Here is an 8,004-nt window from a genome sequence, read left to right on the forward strand (position 1 = left end):
TACAATTTGATAGAACGAATTGAAGGTAAAAACACACCTATGTGAAGAAACTCAGATAATGAATTATCACTCCTCACTGACGCGTCTATGTAAAATCAAAAAATTTCGAGAAATGAATTAAATACATATTTTTTATTCACGATAATAACAAAGAAAATATCCACAGGAGTTATAAACACGAGTTTTTACAATGAACAAAAATTAGCCATGGCATAAACAAAACTTCTATTAGCGAACACTTTATATATTAGTTTGGACTTTGTCCGATGGGGTGCTGCCGATCAAAAATGTACATCCAACATTGGCCACGTTTACACGATACCTTTATTTCGAGTTTAGGGCGGGTTGTTTCATCTTTTGGGTAAGCCTATCTGACATTTAAAGATAGAAAATATGCACACGAGTTTTTACAACGAACAAATGTTAGCCATGGCATAAATAAAACTTCCGTTAGCGAACACTTTATATTAGTTTGGACCTTGTCCGATAGGGTGCTACCGATCAAAAATGTACATCCAACATTGGCCACGTTTACACGACACCTTTATTTCGATTTTAGGGCGGGTTATTTCATCTTTTGGGTAAGCCTATCTGACAGTGAAAGATATACAAGTGAGGGCGGGTTGTTCCAACTTCTAGGTAAGCCTATCTGACAGTTAAAGGTCTACAAGTCAATGCTTTTACCCGCCAGATAAGCTACCTAGAAGTTGGAACAACCCGCCCTGAATGCTTTTACCTGCCAGTATATAGAACTTGGAACAATCTGTCCTTATTACGATTGCGATGTAGCTCCTATTTCAATGCAGGTACACCCCTGTTTTGAATTTTTCTTTTTCTTTTAACTCCAAGGTTTGACGGTATTTTCATTACAATATATTTGAAATTAACGATGAAAGATTACAAAAAATGTTTGTTATGTTATCAAGGGACTCGGTATCGATCAGTTATTTTGCTGGAATAATAAATCAATTTTGTATTCATGAACATAGAAAAAATATGGTAGCAATTTTAACTATAAGATGATCGATCAGTTGCATAAGTGGTTTATTTCTCTCGTGCTAAGACAATAAGCCTTGAGCTTTGTTAAAACTTACCGTACAATTTTTTTCATAACTTATTACAATTGCTTGCACATCCGATACTTCTCTTTTTATCAAAACTGTTTAAAGTTTTTTTGATAGAAATATAGTTAATGTAATATAACATCTAGCGTAGAATTTTGAACTAAACTACACACTTCACATATATCACTTCACGTAGAATACACTTATCATTGGATCCTTTTTTTTTAGCCACGCTTTCATAAACCAATGAACAACAATAAAAGAGAGCATACAAAACAGAGTCTAAACGGGGAATTCCCGCCGCATCCCAACATGTACTGGTCACGTATTACCGACCGATGGTAACTTATTGGAAAATTATAATCGTTCAGTCATCAAAACAACGGTCAAATGATGAATGTTGGAAACAATTTTATAAAAAGTGGAAATGAGAGAGCCAAGTTTAAGCTGCCCGCGCAAGCTCATACTTGTGAGTTTTAGCAACCTCCATGGCTCGTGACAACCGAAATAGTTGGCGCTGAGCGCCCCTAAGCGGCGGGCGTTGGAATCATTACCAAGATATTCTACACATATATAGTGCGATTATACAGTTGAGATAATTCAGGTCCTGATATTTCTAAGGACATTGGAAAAATATGAATCTTTATGACAAACAAATTTTCATCGCAATAAATAAATATTTATCTCAAATAAATTTCAGTCAAGTTTTTTTTCAATAGACAGTGACGTGGACAAAGATGGGTTCGTCAGCTAGATAAAGAAAATAGTCGGAAATTGTTTTTCGACTTCTTTTTGATTATATAATTTCAGCCACGCCTCCATGAGAAAAAATAGAGAAAAATGAAAAATGTTGAACGTCAAGTTAATACGAACGAGTTTTAGCGTCTTCCACGGCGTGTATCAGAATAACTGTTAAACATTTTTATATCTATATATGATGATGATGATGAAAACTAAATGTAAACATATATCATTTATTTAAAAACTATAAAGCTCTATTCATTGATCTGTAATGGTTTAACGAGAATGTAACATCCCCGGCAAAGTGAAAATTGTACACAGTGCCATCTGGGGAGAAGAAATTCCATAATTCACACTCCTATCAAAGAAACACTTACCCGACGGTTTCACTTTTTCGAAATCAACGGACCAGTTAAGACGTAAGTAACCTTTGTTGGATTTGAACAAATTTAATAATTCGAATTCGGTAGCGTTATTACATGAATTTTCATAAAGAAAAATATTATCATTCTAGATCATTACAACGAGAAAAATGGCCGAAAATATTATAATAAACGGCGGCGAGGACGAGGCACGTGCTGGAGCCCCAATACAGCAACAGCATCAGGAGCAACCCCAGCAGCACCCTCAGGAGCAACCCCAGCAGGATCCTCAGGAGCAACCCCAGCAACATCCTCAGGAGCAGCTCAGCAATGAGGAGCCTGAGAAAAAAAAATAGTAAGTGAAAAGATATATAATCGATTCTAGTACATAATCGAGCACAGTACAAGACAATACCAATTATGAGAAGTGAGCACAGTATTGCACTGCACCAAAAATGCTTCCATTGATTAGAATGCATCTATGGTACTTTAGTCTCAGCGTCAACATGATAAACCATCCTTTCCATAAGAACATACCTGGACATGGTGTGACATGCCCGCTTGTTATACAGTCAAGACTGCGGTACAACCTATTCACTTCGGCTCTATTTTATTGGGAAGCAGCTTCTATGATGCTTACACTACCTAAAAAATAGAAAACTAAGGTGCTCATCTAATTGAGTAGGGTACACTTAACGCAATGGACCATAGTACTAATCACTTTCAGTTAGTTTTGTGTTGCTTTCTTCTTTGTATTCACACTAAGCGGAGAAACATCAATTTGTACATTTTAAACTTAGCGTAAACTCTCTCATGCTATTTTCATGATAAACCCGAAATAGTAAATCTTGGTTTTCCATTTCAGGCATTGCGATATACTGTTCGGTTTGACCTTTTTACTGCGAAGTACCCTCTACGATGCTTGCGCTATACCCAAAATGAAAACCAAGATGCTTGTACATTTTTGTAGGGCACATTTGGTTCAATATAACATAGTACTTGTTATGTTATCATTGTGTCGATTATACATCAAGCAAAGAAACTTCTAGTTTCCTATATCGGTCTTTGCTTTCTATTCGTTATATAATTTTTATTATATTCATTGGGCAGTTTATGTCAGGTTAAAATTACTTTTGTTTCTCTTCTAAAATCTATTAAAAAATTTTGTTGTCAATTTTAGAACGGAACACAAGAGCTGGCTGGCGGGTGCGGCAAAATAAAAAAATTGATTTTCTTGCCCGCCTCAACGAGCGAACGAGCGAAATAATCGCGCAACGTTACCGCGGACACCAGTGGCGTGGTCGTGGAGGTCGAGGACGAGGTGAGAAAATAATTAACATTGGTGAACACATACGTACACAATGTTATTTTTTGTAAATGAAAATTATTTGCTTAAAATTCTCATTGTTTTTTTTCTTATCTGTTTTAGGCTCTTCATGAAATGTCCCAGTTTGCAAAACAGAAAATAAAAAGAATATATAAAAACAAAGTTTAAATCTTCTATTTTCACAATTTTTTAATCTCCCTATCCCGTGTTGTCTTAGTTCTTAGTCAAGATTATACTGATTGTTATTAATTCGTAATTTTTAATCATTCAATTTAAATATTCATTTGATAATATTTTGAAATATATTTCCGAACAGTCAGCTACATCTATACTTTTGATTTAATGAGATATTTGATTTTTATTTTTATACTATGGTTTTAAATCCTTATGAACGGCATTATAAAAGTAAAAAAGCAACGTTGTGAAAGTGAAATGAATGAAATATCAATTAACAATAATGGAAGAGAATAAACGTGACTGAGTGAAAAAGGAAAATTCCTGCCGAGTCCTTGTTACCAAACGATGGTAACGTTTTCAAAAGCAATTCGATTGATGAATCAGTAACTGAATAAGACTACTTGATGTAGAGGGTGGTATCTATCAGTATATAGCATTACAAACAAACTTCCGGTAGGCGAAACGTCACCAGCCGTGATACTCAATACAGATGTTGCGAAGAGTCTGAGTTTTCATGCAGCAAAATAAGTAAAATCCGTATCGGGACAAATATTTGGGAGACAAATTTCGTAATTATGTGAGTCAAAGTGCGTCAAAAAAGAGTATTGAAAATAACAGTAATCCGAATATGTATATCTGTTGATAGCAAGACTGGAGAATATATGGAAAAATATAACGAAACAGCAATTCTCATCATCATCATCATTATTATTATAATTATTATCCAAGTTTGTGATTCTTTGTATAATTAAATGAATTTATTTCAATGAGTAACTTGAAAGAAATAAATCTACTTTTTCATGAGATTGACTACAAGGGATTTCAAATTTCTATATGAAAACAATCATGTACTCATTTTGCGTAGTCACGCATGAGTTGTTGAATAAAATTTACTGTGTTCGAAAATTATTAACCCATTCTTTCTATATGTTATTTTTTCGCTTAGTCTTTATTCATGTAGAATAATAAAAATAAATAATATATAAATTGAACTCATTGGTGTTTCGAGAAGAATAAAAATTTATTTTTTTGATTCTTCTAATATAACGAAACAGTAATTCTCATCATCATAATAATAATTATTATTATTATCCAAGTTCGTGACATATTCAAGTCAAGACCCTGTGGGAACAACTTGTGACCAACGTCATAGATGTACGTACATAAATCGCCTACCCAATGTAATTGCTCCTGTTTCGATAATGCTGATTTTTATTTCGAAAATCGTCCATCGCAATAGATAGCAGGCAGTGAACGAAACTGAGGATTTTGCTCGGTTAAATGAAAAAGTAACTGCGTTGAAGTCGGAAAACTTACTACATTCGAACGAATAATTATCGAATTCCCGACTACATGCCAGAGTATTTTAATTGGTGTATCTAAATGGTACAATAGATTTCTGTAAGAAACTTATACTTGTAACACTTCTTTGATGTATCCACAATTTGAATCTAAATACGCATTGGCAATGCAGTAAAATATTGAAATACAAATATACATTATAATAAGAAGTTAAACGGAGGAATATCAAGAAAATCACGTTTTCTGCCGAAAAAGCCTTTTCATTAATTCCAACTCGATTTTCACCGTTTGTTTTGAAGATTCCAAAGTCTTCATGATTTGTTTTCGTTGATGCACTCAGTTTTACGAAATTTTCCTGTATTATGTCCATCGTTTACTTCGAATTCGAATTCTCTTTGTTTTGCTACTTTCAAATAATTTCCAATTTTCGACAATCACTCCTTGTTACGCAGATATTACCTCACAGCCTCCACCATAAGAGAATAAAAATCCTCAATGTATTCATCGGTTATTAATGCAATCAGTGGGGGCACTGGAATTTCATTTAAAAAAAAATTAGGTATTTAAGACACGATTTATCCTCAACAAAAAATACGAGAAAATGACAAAAAAAATCTATCACGTTAATGAGAGTGGAATAACTTTGTGATGAAAGAAATGTTGCTATTTTGTAATAAGAAAAAACAAATTTTACGTCAGAAAAAAAAGTACGAATTTCGGTCAACGTTTTTCGGTTAAAAGCGGAATTTAAGGGAAAGACAAAAGTGAATGAATATTTGTTAATCACAGGCAACATTAATTTACCCTGAAATACGTAATGCTTTTTATACCCATATTTCTGACTTCTTCCAAGACTGGTAAAAGCAGAGCATTCGTGATGATGGTACCGTGACAAACGTGAACGAGCCTGAGTGCTAGTTTCACACACAATTTTATTTATGATTCGCCCCACAATAATTTTGGAAGTGCCTGCAAGATCTCACAAACTGCTGAATACGGCAAAAGCAGAATAGTTCCGTCAAAATCCCTGTAAAAACAAAATAATACGGTTTTTAATCTTTGAGAGACAATTTGAGAGTGTTGACAATGAACTATTGATTAAATTATGAGTAATAATTATTCAATTTACCATATCTAGGTTAATATGACGCTCCACAATTCTTTCGTATGTGCTTGAATTTCTTCCAAAACGTCACCCAAGGCGATGTCGATGACCAACATTTTTCCATTCTTTAAACCCACTATCAAATGTCTATCACTGGGCATGAACGTCACTGTCAACGCGTAGCCACATTCGACCGTTCTTAGACACGTTAAAGATGGTCTGAAAAATGTTAATTATTTTTTTCACATGATTTTCATTCATAACTTTTCTTTTTGTACCCGGTAATTTTCACTCTCATTTATTTTTGTCAGAGTTTTCATCGAAATTTCTATTACCTTATTAAATTCGTAATTTCAAGAAAATAAATGGGTTTAAACTGCGCTAATAAAATGAATTTATACAGGCTTATCGAATGCTTATTTAAATGTTCCACAATTTAACAGAATCTCTACTAGCTGTTGCGAACGCCAAATTATCAGAATTGAAATAAACAAATTGCTCTCACGTCTATACGATGTCCTTGTGCAGATATCATACTCAAGACTTCGGCTTCTCGATCTTTGTCTTTGAGGATTATAGAATGTAATTTCGAAGTATTAATGTTCACGCCGATACAAATCTTTCATATTATTTCTTTCAAGTTTCTACCGAACATGAACTTTTTTCTTAGAAATTGGCTAAACCGAGCTTCACCACCATTGCTCAATACCAAATCCATTGCTTTGGCTTTCTACGCGGCTTTAGTGACCGCGAGACGTTTCACTTCGTTTTTAAGAAATGAACCTTCTTCCAGGATGAATTCCTCGTGATTTTTTTCCCCTGAAACGTAGAAATTTACTGTATTTTTAAAAATTCTCAACTTCATTTTATTAAATTTTTATAAAAATTTTTTTTCTAAACTCTGAAAGAAATGAGATACTGTTATTAATATTTTTAATGATGACTTACTTTGCTTTGCGTTTTTGTCTCTTCAATCTTTTAGCAACTTTAACTTTGACCTCATTGTCGGGTATAAAATGAATCAATTCGATAGTATTTTCTATGCAATGTTAGCCGACGATTGTTCAAGTTGCGTCTAAACAAGGAAATGACACGTCCTTTCCCAGCTCTCAAGATACTGCCGATTTTATCACACCTGGACACACACATGGACAAAGAAAATAAAAAAACGATTAATTTATTTGAATACTATGAAGAAAAGTGGTGTGATTTTGAATTCTTACTACATCGTTCACATCACTCTCAGAATGAATATTTGAACCTTCCAATTCATTGGCTATACTTTTGTTACCACCATCGACAAAAAATATTTTCCATACTTGGAATTGATATGAAAAAAAGTGATAGTATATAAAATTCTTACCTCATCGTTCACATCATCCTCAGAATTAATATTTAAACCTTCCAATCCATTGACTATATTTTTTTCACCACCATCGACAAAAAATATTTTCCCAACTTGTAATTGAACACTAAGAAAAAAAGTGATGGGATATAAAATTCTTACCGCATCGCTCACATCATCCTCGGCATAAATATTTAAACCTTTCATTCCATTGGCTATACTTTTGTCACCACCATCGGCAAAAAATATTTTCCATATTCGATTCAGTAATAAGATACTGATCAAGTTTCTCAAGAGTTAACCCCAATTCTGACTCATGACAAATGAGAGTTTGGAAATTGTGCTCTGTATCCAAATCCCAAAATTGGAAAAACATGTCTTTGCTTGAACTGACAATAATATTTTGTTTATGCATTAATGCGAGTTGTGTTATCAAACCCCTGTGACCTGTCAAACAGCAAACTCCGGTTTCAGCCACTACGTCCCGTACAATTATGTCTGTCTCCTAGAGCAAATTTTGGAAATTAAATTTTTCTGAATTTTTCTTGCAATAATGAGCAGAAAATGGCTCTTTATCTAAC

At 33.7% G+C, this 8,004-nt stretch overlaps 1 pseudogene; it reads right to left on the bottom strand.

The window, feature by feature from the left end:
- Positions 1-5,430: 5,430 nt before the first annotated feature.
- Positions 5,431-7,446, bottom strand: LOC122417790 (WD repeat-containing protein 3-like; annotated as a pseudogene).
- Between the last annotated feature and the right edge of the window lie 558 nt (positions 7,447-8,004).

The sequence above is a fragment of the Venturia canescens genome, chromosome 11 (genome assembly GCF_019457755.1).
Source record: "Venturia canescens isolate UGA chromosome 11, ASM1945775v1, whole genome shotgun sequence".
In the NCBI taxonomy this organism is placed as follows: domain Eukaryota; kingdom Metazoa; phylum Arthropoda; class Insecta; order Hymenoptera; family Ichneumonidae; genus Venturia; species Venturia canescens.